Raw genomic sequence first — 21,480 nt, 5'->3', positions numbered from 1 at the left:
CATCAATTCAAGCCTTTATAAGATTCTGTGAAGCCTGGCAAAAAAAAATGCTGTTTGAGCCTCCTCTTTTGTTCTAAGTCAATGCAATTTTTCCATCCTTTTTTTCTCTCTACAGAAGTCAGAGAAAAGGATTTTACTACCATGAAAGAAAAGCATTGACCAACTGATCATTTCAAAAATGAGCCATGGGCTGATGCACTCCCCTACATGTGTTGGGCTAGAACAATTGTTTCTGTCATTTCTCTCTTAAAAAGAAAAAAAAAAGGCTTCAACTCAAGATACAGTAAATGAAAGTCAAGACTGATTATATAGCAATAACACTTATCTATAGCTTCATAGTGCTTTATAGCCCTCTCTAAGTGATTTACAAAGTCAGCATATTGCCCCAAACAATCACATTCCTCCTTAACAACTTCTATAAATTAATTCCATAATTCCTCTGGTTCTCTATCAGTGAGGTTCATGACTTCCAATTGATTCCTGATGTTCTTGAAAATAGTGCATATATGTTAAGATCATATCATGGAAGAAAGTCAGAAAGTTATACATATATTACTCTAATGTGGTGGTTTTACTGGAACATTGGCAAGGAGGATCTGGATACCTCTTTCCTCTTCATATTACAGAATTAATTCGTATTACAGAATTAAACAAGCATTTATTTTAGTCCCTGTAGGATTATATTGCAGTCCGACTTTGTTTTACCCTGTCCTTGGAGGGGGGTACCTGTGTTGAATGGAATGATCTTTCTCATTGTTAATTCAAAAGACTTGAGAAACAGATGCTTCTTAATTTTGAAATCGTTTCATTGCCTACTGCTATAAACTAATACTCCTTAACCTTGATGGTCTCATCTTTGGCAGATATCCATAACCTTGAAACAATTGGTCTCATTCCTGGCAGGACAAGGCAATGCATTCCAAGATAAGATAAATTCATCCTCCTTGTCCTTAATGAGTTCCAGTGAGATGTGGCCATCAAAAAACAGATGTCAATCATGCTATTTAAGAGCTATTTAAGCTGTCAGAAACACCATGAGATGGAGCTTCAGTGTAGATCTAACTAGAAGAGTGCTGCATGTTTGCTGGCTTTAAAGAAGTCCATTCTGCTATAACATCTTGAGATGATTGTCAGAAAGGGAATAACATCTTTTTTTCTTTGTCTGATTGTATTCTTAAATACTTTTTTTATTGCTGCCTCATGTTCTGTTACTTTATGTTCTATCTTATTTTGGAATAAAACCTTACATACTCATAGTATGTGGCCATTGCTTCCAAAACCCAAAGAACCAATGACATCATCCTCCTGGGTTGAGGACAGAAGACCTGACTAAAACAAGTTATGGCCGGGATGTGCAGTAACTACATAAATAAACTCCAGCGATCAACAGTAAAAGGTAGGTCAGTCACACTGAGCAAACACAAAATGTTGTCATTTTTTTCTGAATCCTGAATTGGTATTTGATCAAAATGCTTGAGCAGCAGGAGAGACTAAACCTCTACCTCTGAGTAAAAAAATCCTCTCTTGATAAACTAGGTCTTGATGTGTACATATGTGTTATGTATAAAGATAGCTTCCTCCTGGCTTAACTCCAATCCTAGCAATATGTCAAGATAAGCTACTTTGATGCAATAATAGTGAGAGCATACCCTTCCCTTTTTGGAAAGTATAACTTTGCAGACTCGGCAAATATCATCCCACCCTGGAAAGATTTGATATTGTAAACAATAGCTATACGTTTTGCAATACATTGCTTTTCAGGAATTTTGCAGGCTTGGGAAAGATGACTAGCATGAAAACTTGACAGCTTTGAAAAACATAGAAGTTACCTTTCACATTGTCAGGGGCACAAAAAGGGAATGAGAGAAACTCAAACGTTATGGGAGTTTTTGGGCAGACAGCCTGCAGGAGAACTGCTGCCAGGTCAATGTATTGCCTCCACTGTTAAATGAGTTAGCTCCTTGTATGTCCAGAGTAATTGTGTATTCATTGCTGCTTCCATTTAGGGATATGGTATTCTGTCACAGGGAAGAATTATCTCACTCCTAACCAAGGGAAGGCAGCTAGAAATCTTTCTCAGAAAGCACTAACAGATTACAGATAGCCCCTTTTTCTCACTGACAAATGCAAAAGTCAACATTAATAAAGCCTATTGAACTGTTAGCAGCAATAACACACTGAAGCACAATGAAAAACACCACCCACAGTTGGTTGTTCGTTTGTTTTTCAATGTCGTTTTGTGGTATGCAATTTACACATTCAACCACTAGCAAATCTAACATCCTGGTGGAAAAAAATAGATTAACACCATGCACATATAAAAATGCATGGGCCAGAATCAACTAATGTAGACCTATTTACAGAGAAGTTACTCTTCTTAGTAATGATTGCAACCGCTTTTGCCTATTCAAAGGTGGTCTGAATAACTATCAAGTTGGAATGTTGATTACACTAGCCTGATAATCACAGCCGGAGAGAAAGCAAATTAAATCCAGTGTCTTTCACAATGCCTCCTAGAAATATAGCTCCATTGGCAAATAACCATAACACACATTTTTTATAATTTAATTTTCAACATAACCAAGGATAGGCATTGATTGCTAAAAGTCATATACCTCTTGGGTGTTTCTGCTTCCTGAGATTAGAATGGTTGCTTTAGAAATCATCAAAATTGGTTGGACAGTTAAATGAGAAAGAAAGATTAAAAAAAGCTTACTTAAGAGACTATTGATATGTGTTATATTTTCTATTAAAGAATGGCATTACTATCTATTTTGAGAAAAGCGTCAGCATGAATTTAGCCAGAAATGCAAAGCTTGGAAATGAATAAATGAATGAATGACTTGGAATTGCCCCTGTGAAATCCCTATTTAATATTCTTAATTCTCAAGTCCAGCAACATTATCCAGAAGATGCCTTTAAATATGCTAACCTAAAACATGGGTTAAAATTATGGTTCAGTCTTAAAGTGCTCTTACTCCAAGATAATTTTTGTATAATAGAAAAGAGAACATTAAATAGAAGGGAGAAAAATCATATTCATTATATTGTAATATTAATTAACTCACATATCAATTTTGCTTTCACTTAGTCTCATTCTCAGGTATGCAGCTGTAAGCATAACACTTAAAGGTCAAGTGACATTCTTGCCTCCCCTGAACACAAATTGCATAATTGAAGTCTAAGGACAGTTTTTGTTATAGATGTTATACAGTCCTCTGAACACGGTTCTGCCTCTAATCAAAGTTTGTAGACTACAAGCATTATATGCAAGTTTCTAATTATCAGAGATCAGTTAGAAAATCAGATCCTTTATGTTACTCTAGAAAAAGATAAACATATCACTTTATAGTATTTTATTTCCTTTTTCTTCTGAAAATTTTTTGAGAACAGTATTTTCTCTATTGGAGAAACAACTCCAAAACTAGATCAGAATCTAATGACATTGCCTGATTATCAGAGCTGAACTGGTGGATTTCTGGAGCATGTATCTTTGCTATTCCAATTTTCCTATGGCTTACCCTGCAGCAAAAATTCAGGCTCTACATGCATCCCTTACCAAATTTTGCCTCATCATTTCTTAGTATTTTCTGGCAAATTTTAACAGGGATGTCCAGCTTTCTCTGGTCCATGAGGTAGAGGATTTGTATGCTGTATAAATAACTTTTTCTCTTGCAAATTGACTTTAGGCTGGTTTCTCTCTCTCTCTCTCTCTCTTTTGTTGAAGAAGCTCTTTGCCTGCTTGTTTGCATTATAGTGCAAAATCTGCTGTGTGTGCTTCACATCTTCCTTCATTTCTGTAATCATTATGATAGGCAAACAAATGCAAATTGAAGTGCATGTGTGAGTGAAAATATGCATAAAGAGAATAAATATGCTATGCAGTAAGCGTTTTAAAACACAGATGCTTCTTGGGGCAAATAGCAAGATGTTTTAAATTATAAACTTTCAAATTAAATGGTTATTAATGTTAATAATAATTACTTGAAAATAATTAAGAAACAGAAACATGGACTTGTGTCTTTTTTATCATCTTAAATTTATAGCTTAATAAAATGACTAATTCTGCAGTTCTCTACAGCCACCACTGTGAATAAGATTCTTCATAGAATTGCCAACATGTACAGGGCTCCAGTTTGTGATTAGTGTCATCTGGGTTTCTTTAGGGAAAAGAAATCCTTCAAATTGGACACCTTGAACTTGATTCAAGCTGGGGGCTTGTGTTGGAGAGGAGAGGCTTTCCTCCCAGTTCCATAATGTTGGTGAAATATATAGGTAGTCCTCAAGTTATAAATGTAAGGGAGCTCCGTTTTCGCCCACACACTTGCTAATCAAATGCCTGGGCGAATGCAGAGTTTGTTAAGTGCACATGAGGCATTTCAGGGAGGGGAAGGCCATGGGGGGCCTAGTGATGGAATAGGCCCCCAAGGCCTCGCTGACCCACTAAGATACCTCATGCTTCTTCCTCCCTTCCTGCCGTGCTGGACTCACTTACCTTGAAAAGATCTGTTTCCTCTCTGCCGCAATTTCTTTGCCTTTGAGGGAGAAGAGAGTTGATGGAAGCTCCTGGGTGCCGTAATATCATGTGAGTTCAGGCACCCATCCTCTTTTGCAGAGAATGGATTCTCTGTTGTTTGAATTCTCGTGTTGTTTGTGGTGCCTGTCTCCTGCTCCCCACCCCACAAACTCCTTTCCACCACCACTGGAACACTTTTCACCAGGTCCGTCTGTGAGCAAATAGGGTGATTGTAAATGCAGTGGATCTCATTTGCTCAAAGATGGAGCTTCCAGTCTCCCCAAGGTCTCTGTCTGGGTGAAAAGTGTTACGGTAGTATGGAAAGGAGTTTGGTGGGGGTGGGGGGAGTAGGAGACTTGGATTGCAAACACTTTTTGCACCGAAAATGAAAGTTTCTGGGGTCCATGATCTTGTGAGAGTTCAGGCACCCATTCTCTGCAAAAGAGGATGGCTGCCTGAACTCACTCGATAGGCATCCAAGAGCTTCCATTGACTCTCCTCTCCCTCAAAGGCAAAGAAATCATGGCAGAGAGGAGACAAATCTTGGCATGGTGAGTCCAGCGTGGCAGGATGGAACGGGAAAACACTTGTGGGTAGCTGGGGGGGGGGAATAGGTTGAATGTTGCAGAGCCTCTGCAGTTGTTCGTAAGGGCAAACAACTGCTGTGGTGCTGCAACATTCATAATTTTGGGATTCCCTCGTAATTTCGAACTAGCGTTTAGTGACTCGGAGATTACCTGTATTTCTATATATAAATATATAAATTAGGATTATTGCTACATCATTAAAATGGAAATAACACTTCCATTATTAACAGAGTATTTGCTTTGATATCAAAAAGGGTTCCCAGAGAAAACTAATAGGAAGAAAAGGATAGCCCAGTCTGTAATGGATATTGGGTGTCTCATCAAGTATCTTAATCAGCCAAAAAGAAGTAGAGATTTAAAAGACATACTGACTAAAGAAAATAAATCTGCAAAATTCTTTTCTCCCTTCTTACATTAACAAAACAAGCTGCTACTAATGGACTACTTGCAATTTTTGCTAGTAAATAGGTAACTTTAATCAACTTTGATTTTGCCCCGGCTAAGTTTGGGAGATCAACTGGCAGATCAGTGAATTATTTTTGTTGTTGATGATGGGTTGTGAATTAGACCCCAATTATTCAGTTTTTCTTGGGTTTCTTTTATTTGGTGTTATTAAAATAAGGTATGACCTACCTTTCTAGATCTAAAGAAATTCCTTTCTTTATATTTCTTCTTCAGCAATAAGAATTACCTTCTGTTTGTTGAACTCAAAGCTATGTCACCCCTCAGTATGATTTGGGGAATATGCAAATGTAATTGAACAATTAAATATCTATTAAGGGCAATCAATAAAAATAAAAATAAAAAACTTTTTTTAAGTCTACCAACAGACCAACTAGTAATCTTGTAAGAATTCAAATCATCTCTGTATCAAATTATTTAAAAAAAAATTCAGATCAAATTATCTTGTAAAGCTTGAGTCAAGGCATATTTTCTCTAAAGATTCCACATCTTATTCATTTGTGCCTGAACAACATATAACATTCAACAAGCAAGAATATCACTTCACTAGCATAATCCCCTTCTCCCAGCGCATCTGCTCTGACCTGAAAAGCAGAACAGAACTGGTTCAGGAAGGCTCTCTGCACTGGCGTCCCTTCGCCTTCCTTTCCTGCAGCTGTAATAGATTTAACTGAAGGGCATGTCCATGATCAAGGATGCAGGTATTAACACCAATGCAGAAACAGCATGAGTGAATTCAGCTTATAATTTATGATGGAATTGTTTATCTTCTGTCTTGTCAGCCATATTTTGGGTGTTGTTTCCTACTACCTTCATAACTGTGAGACAGGTTGAATGTTCTGGCTATCAGTTATGGGAGCAGTAATCCTAACACAAGCAGGATAATCTGGATTTGCTGTTGTTTTAATGGCAAAGAGTTCCAATTCTAACCCTATTTAATGAGTGTTTTGCTTTGAAAATAAAGCACTTCTCTGTAACTGTGGTAATTTATGTGGTACATTACCAAGGAAGCATACAAAAATCATCATCTATCATTCATTTCTTTTCTACTGCATCAATAAAAACTCCAAGATTGCCATGCAAAATATTTCTAGGACAAATATAATAGTGTTGTGTAAATTTCAATTAAAATATGTCATAGTGCCAAGGATATTAGATGTTACCAAAAAGGCTGACAACCTGGATTCTGGAGAAAATTATGTTAAGAGATTTTCCTCCTTATTGATATTTCTATCAAATCACCTATCCCGATGTGCTATTGTTTCATTTATCATTTCCTTAATCTTTCATTCCTTAAGGGTTTTTATTCTCTTCTCTACTTTGTGGGTGAAGACTTATCCCTGAACTCTCAAATGGTGGCTAGAAGCTCCTTCTACCTCATAAATTTCAAGACTATCATTACTGTGTTACAGTGATGATAAACAGTATTAGAGTCCACACCTCAAAGTAACCATCAGGACCAACAGAAGACCTTTGTGTATCTCTGTTGCTGCAATCTCTATTATGTCCACATGGAAAATCCAAAGAATTATCTCTTTTACTGTATGTGTCCTCTTTTTAAATGTTTGTTTCCCCATAGAAAAACTATGTAATTATGTGTAGGGAGTGGAGAGTAAATTGAAATTTAGAAATTTCTTTTAAAAAAAATTTCTAATACTTTTGGATCAGGATACTTTGTACTGAAAGGTAACTCCCATGATTGTTGTTTGCAGATGTATAACGTATAATGTTGTACCTGTTATAACAAACTTTTTTCATTTCCCCCATATCTTTCCACTGATTTACTATAATGTATCTGACAATACTCCATGAGGGACCTCACAGCTACCATTCACAATACAAAAGCCATTAAATATATTACTTTAGAGGCAGAAAAGGTTGCTCCTTCTGTTTATATGAAATCAAAGGCAGAGAAAAGTGTCAGTGGGAATCTCACAGGATGTTTTCCTTCGTTACATTAGTCCATGAGAACAGTATCCCAGTTCTACAAGCTATCAAAGTGAAATTCTTATCACAGTACCAAGTGTTTGTACTAATAGATATGTTCTGTTCTCTCACATAAAGAATGGTAGGCCTGAAACTCTGCAAGAGAACTATTTAACCACCAAGTGCTGATATGAACATCTGGTATTTGTTGATTCTGTCAATATTTTGGAAATTGAGCCTTCATAATATTCTCCTTCTTTTAACATGCTAAGCAACCCCGGGTGTATAGGGTTAGAGCTAGGCGATCTTTCTTACAATGCTTCCAAATAAAATCTTACAGCAACATTTCTTAAACCGATGTCCTCTAGAAGATTTGGATTAAAAAAAATACATAATTCCCTCAGCTAGAATAGCCAACGATTGAAATAAACTAATGAATATTGTGTAGAAATGTGGACTTCAGCTCTCCCAAGTTTCAGTGTTACAACTGAGGCCCACAATTCTTGATGGCATCAGATAGCTAATCTCAGCATGGTACAAATAGTTACAAGGAATTGCAATTAGTTAGTAAACTCACCATGGCCCAGAATAGTCAGCTTATTTTTACTTATTTGGCTAACGTTTCCTGAAGGGAAACCTATAATGAAAGAGCCCTTATTTGTAGATGTGTGTGCACATGGATGTAGTCATACAGCCTTTAAACAAAGAGGAATCATCTTTCCAAATGTCAATATCCCTAATTTAAAGAGAAGAAAAATTGTCAGTTTAACAGAAGCACCTTTGGTGTCAGGCTTCACATTAGGTATGGCTATTAATGTTGGCTCTTCAGATGGTTGCTGATTTAGACTGAAATAATAGTAGAAGATGCTTCAGAAACAAGAAGTCCAGGAGATCACGAGGCTTCCTGCACTTATAGAAAACAAACTATTTTGTTCTTTGTTACTAATTGACCTTTTCTACATCAAAAGCTAGGCAAGGGTGAAACCTTTGAAAACATGCTTGTACAAAACTGTTCCTTTAACGTCAGCCAGATACCATGGTGACAGATATGGGGGCTGAGATCACCTTGATACAGGTGATGCCATGACTTTGTTCCTTTCTTTTTCTAAGTAGAAAACAGATTGAGATCTGTTTAATGCCTGTTGTGCTTCTTTAGAAATAGTTTTCTGGAGAATTAAAAAAAACTGATTAACAAACAAATGGAAATAAGTGTGCCCTATATATAAGCACAAAAGAGAATGAATACAAACAGCAGAATATATCAAGTTTGGAGCACACAAATTAACTTCAAGTAGAATTCTGTATCCAGAACAGCTAGTTCAAAATCATTGGACATTGAGTAACTCCAGACTGGCTATTTCAGGAATTGAATTAGTATGATGGTCCGTCTTCTTTCAGAATGATAAGTTTACAGTGGGAAAATCATTGGAAAGGAAATGTATTATCTTATTTGCTCTTGTGTATTTTGGATCTTGCCTATACTACAGTGGAAGATGAAGTATTGTTTAGTACTTAATTAATTAGTTAGTTTTTACATTCCTTTAACCAGCAAATGGTTCAGTACCCATTGTTTTTCTTTAAGCAGGAGTGTGCAATTTGTTAAGGCTGAGAATAACACTTAAAGAACTGTGAAGCATAAATACAGCTTCTATTTGCTGGTCTCTAATATCTGTTTCTAGGATCACATAGCTATAATAGAAACTTCTCCACAGCAGTTGCAGAAGCCTAGAAAAAGATTTGACTGATTTAAGGAGTTTCAGAAAGATGATTCTCTCTCTCTCTCTCTCTCTCTCTCTCTCTCTCTCTCTCTCTCTCTCTCTCTCTCTCTCTCTCTCTCTCTCTCTCTCTCTCTCTCTCTCTCTCTCTCTCTCTCTCTCTCTCTCTCACACACACACACACACACACACACACACACACACACACACACGAATTCTGAACCTTCTCTTTCTAACTAAATCCCATTACTGCACAACAATCATCTTTATTATTGCCATACTCTAGTCATATGTTTAATATTTTCTCATTTTATGTCATTTTTAAAGTTGGAAACAATTTTTGGAAGCCACTGGGGGACACTCCTAAAGCTTTCAGAGCATGTTGGAGCTTTGGGTTTTGCTTTTTGACTTTAAGGAAGGACTGTACTCTGGCTCAATGCAAAGCCTGAAAAAAATGAAATGAGATCATTTTGGGACATTGCTTAAGTAACTCAGAGCAGAAAGGAGGTATATAACACGCCCTCTATCCAAATCAAAATCTCACATGGATTTTCATCTCTAGTATATAGTTTGGAATATAGTTTGCACTTTGCAATGTGTTAGGCAACTCTGGGTACCAAAACCACCTCTGAGGTTTGCTCAAGAAAAAAAGGTGGGATGTATGGTGGGAAAAGTAGATGCAACAAACAACATGGAGGCTGCACCTCCTTCCTCCCTGCCTTTTGAACATGATTATAGTCAAACGTATTTCCTCTCTTGTCTTAGCCTATCAGATCCAAACTGCCCCTCCTTACCCCTGGACAAAGCCGCCTGCAATCCCATCTGAACCAAACAATAAAAGCCTCGCTCATACACTCACTGTAGTCAGAAAAATGGAATTGCAACACACAGCAACAAGGTGAGAAACCTCAGTGTTTCACCCTTAATCGGGGACACTCCCCTGATTATCTCAATATTTCCTCTACTTGACTATGAACTTCCCCAGTTCTGCTGTTGCTGCTGACCTATTGCCTAACTGTAAGTTAAATATTATTTAAATAGTATTAAATAGTAATTTATAATCTTATGGCCACAGACAAGGATCTTCCTCAAAAGTTGCAAACAAATCAGATCCCTCAGACTGCTCACCCTGTACAGTAGCCCTCAATTTTCATAAACATCTTTACTTTCCATTTGTTTAGAGTTTTCTTTCTTGTAAAGTTGGAACCTAATGATAATTGAATAAATAGTTGGTTACTTCTCCTCAGTGTTCTCCTCTATTCTTCTGAAGTTTGTATGTATGTGATGGAAATGAGAGGGAAAGAGATGGATTCATCTCCTTAATGGCCCATTCCTTCTTTTCTCCCTTGATGATTGGTTGATGAGGGAGGAGATGGGAAGTGAGAGAATCTGCTAATATTATTCTGAAATTGTTCTATATTAAATTTTTCAGGGTAGCATCACTCCTCAGTCATTGTTAAGACACAGTAAAGTTCATCTGAGGGAACAGTGCAAATTATATTGACATACTTTCCTGCTAACTCAAGGATGAGAGGAATGAATGTTCACAGAATTGTAAGAAAAAGTCTTGTGTAACTTGAAACTGGTGGTACAGTGGTTAAAGTGCAGTATTGCAGGCTAACTGCCCACAGCCAGAAGTTCAATCCAAATGGGATTCAAGGTTGACTCAGCCTTCCATCCTTCCAAGGTTGGTAAAATGAGAACCCAGTTTGTTGGGCACAATATACTGATATCGCAAAGTACTCAGAGTGCTGTAAAGCACTATACAAGTATATAGGTCTACCATAAGGCTACTGCTACAGTGATTAATGACGTTTGGCAGGATTTACTTTCAAAATGATCTAACTTCTTATAACAGATGCCATAGAATATCGAAATACAAAAAACAGGATTAAAAGTAATAATTGAAATAACAGGGACCATGGAGGTCTTCTAGTCCAACACAGTGCTTGAGGAGGAGTTCTTATACCATTCTGGACAAGTGGTTTTCCAAATGCTTCTTGAAATCCTCCAGTGATGTAGGACCCATAACTTCACTGATTAATTGTTCTCTCTCTCAGGAAATTTCTCCTTAATTCTAGGATGGATCTCTCTTTAATAATCTTTCACCCTTTACTTCTTGTCCTGGCCTCAGGTGCTGTGGAGAATAAGTTGACCCCCCACTTCTCTGTGACAGCCCTTCAAATCCTTCTTGTCAATAGTCTAGACAACTAGAACATACATAGTTCCTTTAACACATTCATCACATAGTTTTGTCTCAAGACTTATATCATCCTTGTTGCTCTTCTCTGCCCACTTTCTAGGACCTCAACACATTTTTTGAATTGTGGCAACCAGAACTAAACACAGTATTTCAAGTATGGCCTTACTAGGTAAGTATATTAGAGCAGTACTATCACTTCTCATGATCTTGATGGTATCCCTCTGTTGATGCATCCTAGAATTACAGTTGTACCTTTTTTTAACTACTGTGAGCCAGATACCACCTATTCTATACCTGTGGATTTGATTTTTCCTGCTCAAGTGCAGGACCTTATTATTCTGGGGACTGAATTGCAGTTTGTTGGATAGTGCTCAGTGTTCAAATCTGTCAACATCCTTCTGTAACTTGAGTCTACCTTTTAAACTATTGGCAATTCCTCTCCCCCCAACTTGGTGTTGTATGCAATTTTGATGCGTCCTCTTCTATGTCCTCATCTAGATCATTTATGAAGATATTGAAGAGTACTGGGTCTATGACAAAGCCTTGAGATACCCCACTGCATGCTTCCCTCCATGTAGAAATACAGTAGTTCCATTAAAGACTGCATGTTAAAAGCAGCTGATCAGCCAGTTATGAATCCATCTGGTGGTGATGTTGTCTTTCCCACATTTTTCTAGCTTACCAAGAAATAGGCCATGATTTACTTTGCCAAATACCTTGCTGAAATCTAAGTAAACTAAGTCCACAATATTTCTCTGATCCACTAATTTAGTCACTTTATCAAAGAAAGCAGTAAGGTTTGTCTGGCATGATCTGTTTTTAACAAACCCATGTTTGCTTTTTGTAATAGCTTTGTTCATTTCTAGGTGCTTGCAAATCTGCTGCTTGATTATCTTTTCCAGGGTTTTCCTATGTATTGATGTCAGGCTGATTGTCCTATCTTGTCTATATGCAGTAATAACAGATGAGACTCCTTTGGCTTAATATAAGCTAAGAAGGGACAATACAGCATATGCACTTGGAAGCACATCTCACCATATTTGATAAGGATTTGGTTGTTTTAGTTACCTAATGGTTATTTTAGCAGTCTATTTTATTGTATTTAGGAATGATCTGCTGATTTCAACTAATCTATAAATAATTTAATTGGGCATGAGCATCCCATAACATGTTGTTGTTAGTTGCGAAGTCATATCCAACCCATCACGACCCCATGGACAACGTTCCTCCAGGCCTTCCTGTCCTCTACCATCTTCTGGAGTCCACTTAGGCTCATGCCTATTGCTTCAGTGACTCCATCCAGCCACCTCATTCTCTGTCGTCCCCTTCTTCTCTTGCCCTCAACCTTTCCCTGCATGAGGCTCTTCTCCAGTGAGTCCTTCCTTCTCATTAGGTGGCCAAATTATTTGAGTTTCAACTTCAGGATCTGGCCTTCTAAAGAGCAGTCAGGGTTGATCTCCTCTAGGACTGACCGGTTTGATCGCCTTGCAGTCCAAGGGACTTGCAGGAGTCTTCTCCAGCACCAATAGTTCAAAGGACTCAATTGTTTGGCACTCAGCCTTTTTTATGGTCCAACCTTCACAGCCATACATTGCAACTGGGAAGACCATAGCCTTGACTATATGCACTTTTGTTGGCAGGGTCATGTCTCTGCTTTTTAGTGTGCTGTCTAGATTGCCACGGCTTTCCTCCCAAGGAGCAAGCATCTTTTAATTTCTTGGCTGCAGTCCCCATCTGCGGTGATCTTGGAGCCCAGGAAAACAAAATCTGTCACTACCTCCATTTCTTCCCCATCTATTTGCCAGGAATTGAGAGGGCCGGATGCCATGATCTTGGTTTTCTTAATGTTAAGTTTCGAATCCTGTAACATATCTGACTCTAAATCACCAGATGACAATCTTTGTAATGCTTGAAATAGCCCTAGAATCCTCATGAGTATACCCATTCCGTAGATATAAATTTAAAGCAGCCTTTTCCAAGCTTGTGCCCTTCAGTTTAAGTTTCCAGCTAGTAGCAGTTGGAAGAAGAAGTTTGCTCTGAAGTCTTAAGATGACAATAATCACAAAGGAAGTAGCAAGAGTGATTCTACTCAATGAATGTGTGTGCTTTTTCTGTGGTGTCTTATATGTCATGCTGTTACTATAGACTAAACTGTCTGATGTAGGCAGCCTTTAGATAAAATAGCAAAGAAAGGGGAGTAAAAATAATTCTGTAAGAAGGAGACTACAACCAATTCAGCGAAGAATAAAAATAACTGAAAAGGGTCAGGGAATTTGGCTGCCTGAGATATTTCTATCCCTAATAATAAAAAACCACAATAAATTAAATAACTATTTTCTGCTTATTTACAATATCCCAAATCTAGTATTTGAGGTGGCCACCTCACTTTCATTTGTAATACACCAGTCCTGAAAAGCTGAAAGGTAGCATCGAGGATCAACAACTGAATATAGGCCTCCATGCATATTTGATGGGAGTCAGTTTTATGAATGAGTAGCTTGCTCTGTCAAAAAGTATCCAGTTTTTTTCTTGTTGCCTTATTGCTCTGAAACCAGAGTCATACCTTACTTTATACTTTAGGGTGTTTTTTAAAAAATTTACTTAGTTTGCACCTAGGTAGAATAAAAGGTTATAATGACATTTACCATACTTTATCTCTCTGCCTTTTACATGACTGTTTGCTGAATGCTGTCTAATGTTTGGCTTCCTTATCACATTGAAATCCAATTTATGGAATAAAGTCCCCTTCTTTTTCCTTGACTGGCATTAGTGTGACTTCATAGATTGCATGCCTGTTTTATGAAAGGATGCTGAATTGATTTTTATTATAGCACAGGAGTAACTCCCAGCATTTCAGGTTACTAAGTGACCTAATGCAAACGTTTAAAAATAGCATAGATATATCAAATGGATATTTAAAGAAAATGGAAAGTAGTCCTTAGTATTACCATCTGGTAACCATGATGAGGTAAGTGACATGAAGTGGTAATGTCTGCAATCCTGTTTCAACAATGTGTGTCAACACAGAAAGATAGTACAGTGCAGTTAAATTGTACAGTAACTTCAAATAGCAGCCAAACTGGGTCAGTCAGGTGCTTTATTGTAGTTTCACCTATACTCAGTCCTCAAGTAAGACACAATTATTACTTCTGTGGAAAACAGCTTTACATATTGGACCAAAGGTAGGCTGATGGATCCTGCATGTAACCTAGGAGAAACTCAGCTAACATATCCCAGTTCTTCTTGTGCAACAGTGGGAATAATGGAGAGGGGAGAGTTGCATTGTTTAACATTTCTGAAATGGAAATAAAAGAACAGCCTTCAATTGAATTTAATTCCTGCAGATTATATTTATTTTATTTTAATTCCATTTATATCCCGCCCTTCTCCGAAGACTCAGGGCGGCTTACAAGCTTAGCAGTAGCCTTCATTCTATGTATATGCCTGCTTATTAGGGCTTTCATACACCCCCCAAGCGGCATTATTACAAAGTCAGCTTAATTGCCCCCAACAATCTGGGTCCTCATTTTACCTACCTCGGAAGGATGGAAGGCTGAGTCAACCTTGAGCCTGGTGGGATGCGAACCTGCACTAATTGCAGGCAGCTGGTGTTACTTAAGGAGGCATTAGCCCACTGCTCCACCAAGGCTCTATATGGACATAACCACCCATGATTTTGGCAATAAGCAGTAGTAGTTTTACCACAGACTTTTTCCAGGATGTTTTTCAGCTTCCCGGTCTAGTCTATATTATCTGGTAAATGTATGTGTTTGTAAAGTTTTGTTTACTGTTTCAACAGTTTCAATAAAGGATGACCCTGTTTCATTTTAATTCTTCATACATGATCTATTCTAAGTGTTTAAGTGGTTGATTCATGACCAGTTCCCGTTTATTTATATGACACTGAAAGCAAAATCATATCTTGCTTCTACGGACTTTTTTTTTTAAAAAAAAGCCAAAGAACTGTTTTTATTCTGGGCCTTTTTAAATAAGTAATGTTATTTTTATCAGGTGTTTCTTGCATTTTTCCATTTCTTTTTAATATTTGTGGTATAATTTAATGACACATCAATGGAAGAAGAAGAAATGATCAAGTCCAATCCAAAAATATCCTCTCTCAGAGACACTTCTATACCATCCCATTACCACCACTGTTTCCACTATTCTTTCTCTCACAAACACCGGGAAAGTGTCTGTGACTAATTCTACTTCTGCCAATCTTAATAAGGACAATGAGAGAAAGAAAGGACTTGGAGGCAGAACAAGCCAGAGTTTCCATTAATGAGAAAGCAAACTCTTTACCAGCTTGGTCAGATTGCAGTGATTGAAGAGAAAAAAAAGCAATCTTTGTTTTAATTTTACATACACTGTGAAACTGAATCCACTCTCAGACTGCAGATATGGAGGGATAAGGCATGTCTGGAGCTGATTCTGAAATGCTATAAATCTCCCCTATAGAAGCATCTTCAGCTTCTGGCTTCATCTTATGGAATAGCTACGTTAACAGATACCGTATATGCTTTGGAGGGGAAAGAGGATAGCAAAAAAGCACTATGTGGCTAAGCCCCTCTACCCTGATAATTAGATGGTGTACTTTTGCCTTTCTTTCCATTTTGAAAATTTACTTATCTCACCTATCTTTGCCTCATGCTAAATTTCCTCTTCTCTTTCTGTAAGTATAAGTTTAGCTCCAGTGCTTTATTTCCTTTGTTGTAGTGGGAAATAATCCCAGTTGAGTTTTGTTTTCCTTTGGCTTGAGCATACACTTTGCAAAGGGAAAATTAACTACAGATTCTTTCATGAGCGACCTGGGTTGCAGAACTGGCCAGGAGCATGCCTAGATTGCAAATATCTCCTGACTAAGATTTGGAAAGAACTGAAATGAACACGACTCCTAAACAACATCAACAACAAACAAAACCTAATGCCTCTCAGTAGAATATGGAGAAGTTTTTCCAAAATCACTTAAAATGAAAAGATTTGTAATGGAATGCTACTCTAAATGGGAGAAAGCCTGGGGAGTTTAATGGGATTTACTTCCAAGTGAACAATCAAAGGATTGAGCTTCTCTTTTCTAACAGTAGTGAGCTCCCCATATTTGTTTCAGTAATGTGCAGCATTTAAAAATGTTTGCAGAGCCACAACTATGGATATAAAAGAACTACCGCTTTGGGGTTTGCTCTGCTCTGACTAAAAAATAAAATAAAATAAATCCATATTCTCCAGTCGGGAATAAAACAGTCCAAAGGGTCCTGTCTTTTTGGAACAGGCAACCCACTCAAATAGTTTGTTGCTTGGGGAAGGAAGTTGTTCTACTTTGCTCCCGAGCCATCTGTGTTATCTCTCCCAGGCATCCTAAGGGAAACAGCAGTATATTTCTGGTGAATCTTCTTGAAGTAATTTAACAACTACTACAGATCTCATGTGAGCTGTGTAGGCGAAAGGGATTCCCACTGAGAATGTCAGCATAAATTCCCCATTGTAAACTAGTAGCGCAAGCAACTCCTGATACACGTAGCATATGCAACTACTAAGCTCTTCAGTTGGGAACATGCTTGTAATACTCATAAAAATGTTGGGAGTAGGGGGGTAGGATAACAGTTGCTAAAGGTTAACGGGAGGAATGGTATTGGGACATTGGAGGGGAGGTGCAATAGTATGTATTGATCTAATTCGCAACCCAAATCAATCACAAATTTGACCATATCTATGCTTCACAATTAATTGATCAGAATAGAGCTGGAAGGGAACTTGGAGGTCTTCTAATCCAAGCACCTGCTCAAGCAGGAGACCCTGACAAGTGACTGTCTAATCTTTTGTTAAAAACCTCAAGTGACGAAGCACCCACACCTTCTGAAGGCAAGCTGTTCCACTGGGTTAATTGTTCTCACTGTTAGGAAGTTTTTCCTTAATTCAAGGTTGCTTCTCTCTTTTCCACCCATTGTTTCTTGTCCTGCCTTCTGTGCTTTGGAAAATAATTTGACCCCCTCCTCTTTGTGGCAACCTCTCAATACTGGAATACTGCTATCATGTCCCCCCTAGTCCTTCTTTTCTCTAGACTAGCCAAACCCAAGTCCTGCAACCATTCTTCATATGTTTTAGTCTCCAGGCCCTTAATCGTCTTAGTTGCTCTTCTTTGCACTTTTTCCAAAGTTTCAAAATCTATTTTGTAATGTGGTGACCAAAACTGGATGCAGTATTGTGCACCTATACTCATGGTGCTCATACTGGATTGAATCTTTTTAAAAAATCCTGTTTGACTAAAAGTCTTTGGCAATAGCTTTCAAGTTATTCAGAGCTGGATATCATGTCCTCCCATCTGACAAATTCCCTGGTGCTCAGCCTTCCTATTTCCAAGAATGCAACAACAATCATTTTCCTTCCTAGGCAATTATGATGGTATAGGATAGGTAGTCCTCAAGATATAATCATAATTGAGCCTAAAATTTCTGTGGCTAAGTGAAACATTTGTTTTGCCCCATTTTATGACCTTTCTTGCCACAGTTGTTAAGTAAATCATTGTGGTTGTTAAGTTAGTAACATGGTTGTTAAGTGAAATTGGGTTTCCCCATTGACTTTGCTTGTCAGAATGTTGCAAAAGATGATGACATGACCTTGGGACACTGCAACGGTCATACATATGAGTCAGTTGAAGTGTTAATACCACTTTACAATGCCTTGGTAAGGCCACACTTGGAATACTGCATCCAGTTTTGGTCACCACAAGGTAAAAAAGATGGGACTCTAGAAAGAGTACAGAGAAGAAGAAAGATGATTAGGGGACTGGAGGCTAAAACATACATGGAACGGTTGCTGGAATTGGGTATGTCTAGTCTAATGAAGAGAAAAACTAGGTATAACATGATAACAGTGTTCCAATATCTCAGGGGCTCCCACAAAGAAGAGGGTGTCAAGCTATTCTCCAAAGTGCCTGAAGGCAGACAAGAAGCAATGGATGGAAACTAATCAAGGAGAGAAGCAACCTAGAACTAAGGAGAAACTTCCTGACAGTTAGAACAATTAACCAGTGGAACCACCTGCCTCCAGAAACTGTGAATGCTCCAACACTGGAAGTTTTTAAGAAGAGACTGGACAGTCATTTGTCTGAAATGGTATAGGGTTTCCTGCCTGAGCAGGGGGTTGGACTAGATGACCTCCAGGATCCCCTCCAACTTTATTGTTGTTGTTGCCAAGCATCTGAATTTTGATCATGTGACCATGGGGATGCCGCAACAGTTGTGTGAAAAATGGTCATAAGTCCATTTTTTCCAGTGTCGTAGCTTTGAACAGTCACTAAATGAACTGTTCTAAGTTGAGGACTACCTGTAGTTGATAGCGAGCCAGTTAGGTAGTTTTCATGACCCATGGAGTTACCAATTTTAGGAATTACTTAAGAAATAAGGTGTGACTTGCAGCCATTAGCCATTCTCCTTTGCTTGTTTTGGCTTTAATTTAGTCAGGTTCATGTAGTTTAGTGTATCATCATCATCATCATCATCATCATCATCATCATCATCATCATCATCATCATCTTCACTTTAGACCATGTCTACCACTGCAGGATGAAGGCCTCTTCCGCATGTTTCCAACCAATAGAGTCCTGAGCTTTTTTTGTCTATTGATCCCACAATACTTGCTGATGTCGTCAATCCATCTTGTTTAGGGTCTCTTTCGTGGACACTTTTAATCAAGTAGGATTCATTCTACGACTGCCTTGGTCCACCTGCCATCAGTTCTTCTTGCTATGTGATCAGCCCATTTCCATTTCAGTTCTTTTTCTCTGTTGATGATAACAAGTTTAGTGTATATTGAAAAGCAAAATAATCACTATTTTCTCATGTTTTTATTCAGGCTATAAAATTTACTATTTTTATCTTTATCTTTTTTTATTAAATGAAACCAACTCATTAGACAGTCAGTAAGATTTGTAATAAAACTGCAAGGACTGTGAATTCACCCTCTTCCTCTCCTGCTGCCAGCAAAGTCGATGAAAATGTTAAGCAAACGTGTAATATTCTCTATCCATTTTCTGCTCTGTTTTCTTCCCATAACCACCTGGTCTGTAAAGGTCACCACCAAAACATTCCCACCCACATGCTTCTCACTACTCACAAACTCACATTTGTGAGTTGTCCTGTGAAATCCTTCTTACTTGCTGGACTAATCTTAGAAGTGAATGTTTCTTTGCTCTGCAAAAAAATTAGAAACAATGAGTCTTTCCCAGGGAGTGGCTAGCTGCACCATTACCCAAGGGCCTGGAGCATTCTTGTTGGCAAGCTGTTGAACCCTGACAACCAAAAAAAAAAAACATCCTTGCCCTGGATAGCTTTCCTCTAGCTATATAGTGGGTGGTTCCACCTTCTCTGCAGGCCCATCACTTCCTTCCCCCACAGGAATGGAAATTGTCCTCCATCTACTTCCTGCCCATTGCATTTCCTTAGCACACAATCCAGCTCATGTATGACTAATCTTGGAGCTGAGCTGAAACAGTGCATAATAGGGGCTTAAGGGATGAGTCAATGGTCTAGGCTGGAAGCATAAGACAAAGTTTCTTTAGTTTCTGACTCAGGAAGAGAAGCTGGATCAACTGCAGGATTGAGAAAGCACTCTATGACTTCTGTCTCATGGTGGAAATAACCATGAAGTGAGTCAGAGATTACCATGATTTTTACATAGTAAAAAACAGGAGCATGTGTAGTTTATTTAATGAACGCACATGTAATTATTTAATGGAGTTTTTTTTAAAAAATGGAACTATTACAAATTTGAAAAAAACAGTGAATTAGCTAATATTTAGGTTCTTCAAGAAAAGGTCAGTGTATGAACCTGACTGAAAACCAGCTCCTGCGATGAAGAAAGTATTCTTGTAATCTTAGGCATAGCTTAGAAAGAAAGAAATCCAAGATCCTGCATGTAAATCCAAGATTTACATGTTATTTGAGAGTTGCTACATAGTTATTTGAAGGAGAGGCTCAAAAGCATACAAGCGACTGAATGATTCATCTTTGGTAGATCAAAGATGGTTCTTTGGCCACAATGATCATCTATGGACATATGTCACAGGGGATGACAATGCTGGTGAGAATATAGAATTAGATGATTAGTACAACAATGTATGTATTTCAATTGTTTAGGAGAAAGATGATGAAACAGATTTATTCTTTAGTGCTGAGGCAATTATGAGTTGCAGCTATCATAGAACACAGAAACTTTGTAAATTGATTTTGCGTGCTGGAAATCACATATATCAGGCAGTAGGATTATTAGTTTGAAAAGTGCAGATGTGGAATAGCATGGAATCTTTACTCAAGATGAATAAAGGAATGATGCTGCAATGTTGAATATCATACTGAAAGAAAACCTCAAGTTATTCTTGAACATACCACTTATTCTGCCCCTTCAACACAAATTGCCTATTGTCTAGTTTAAATTGCAATGACTGGCAAGTATGGAATATAGAAACAGGTGCAACACAAAATTTAGCTGTGCCGAAAGAGTAGGAATTGAACTAATGTTTTTCAGCATGCAAAGTAAATGCTTTGCTATCCAGCTGTGCTTCTATTCCTTGCCCCTTGATTGCATTCTCATGCAGAATGTACCTCAGTAGACATCACATACAAAAATATGATGATTCCCAAATCTTATGAAAATGGGAAGTGAGAAATTTCATACTCACTAGTAGAAGTGGTAGAGATTCTCCAGAAAGCAGTATGCAAGCCATAAGATTCCCTCATGTTTCAATTACAGATACAGGAACAGCTTAATTTGAAACTGCGCCTGTGTGCAAATCATGACTCATTTCAAAATGCATATGCCTATGACAGTATGATGGCAAATACTGTAACAAAAAAAGAAAAGATATCTAAGAGAACTAGGTATATTTAACTTAACAAAGGTATCTTTAGCCTAACCTTGGAGTGACATGATAGCCATCTTCCAACACTTGAAGGACTGTTACAGGAAAGAGGGAGACAATTTATTCTCTAAAGCACTAAAGCGCAGGAAAAAAGCTTTTCAAGTTTGCCATATGTACAATCTTCATGAATTTGGAGAGGAAAATGGGTATCACCA

The 21,480-nt window shown here is 37.9% G+C and overlaps 1 long non-coding RNA gene across 1 annotated transcript; it reads right to left on the bottom strand.

Annotated features, from left to right (window-relative positions):
* Positions 1–18,860: 18,860 nt before the first annotated feature.
* Positions 18,861–21,161, bottom strand: LOC308664768. Its single transcript, XR_014025743.1, has 3 exons — positions 21,086–21,161; positions 19,530–19,598; positions 18,861–19,189 (listed from the first exon to the last, which is right to left on the bottom strand). It is a non-coding gene; the product is annotated as an uncharacterized lncRNA (long non-coding RNA).
* Between the last annotated feature and the right edge of the window lie 319 nt (positions 21,162–21,480).

This window comes from Vipera berus (genome assembly GCF_964194415.1).
Source record: "Vipera berus genome assembly, chromosome: 3".
Lineage (NCBI taxonomy): Eukaryota > Metazoa > Chordata > Lepidosauria > Squamata > Viperidae > Vipera > Vipera berus.
The sequence above is the reverse complement of the archived record's forward strand: the minus strand, read 5'-3'. Positions and strand labels throughout refer to the sequence as shown.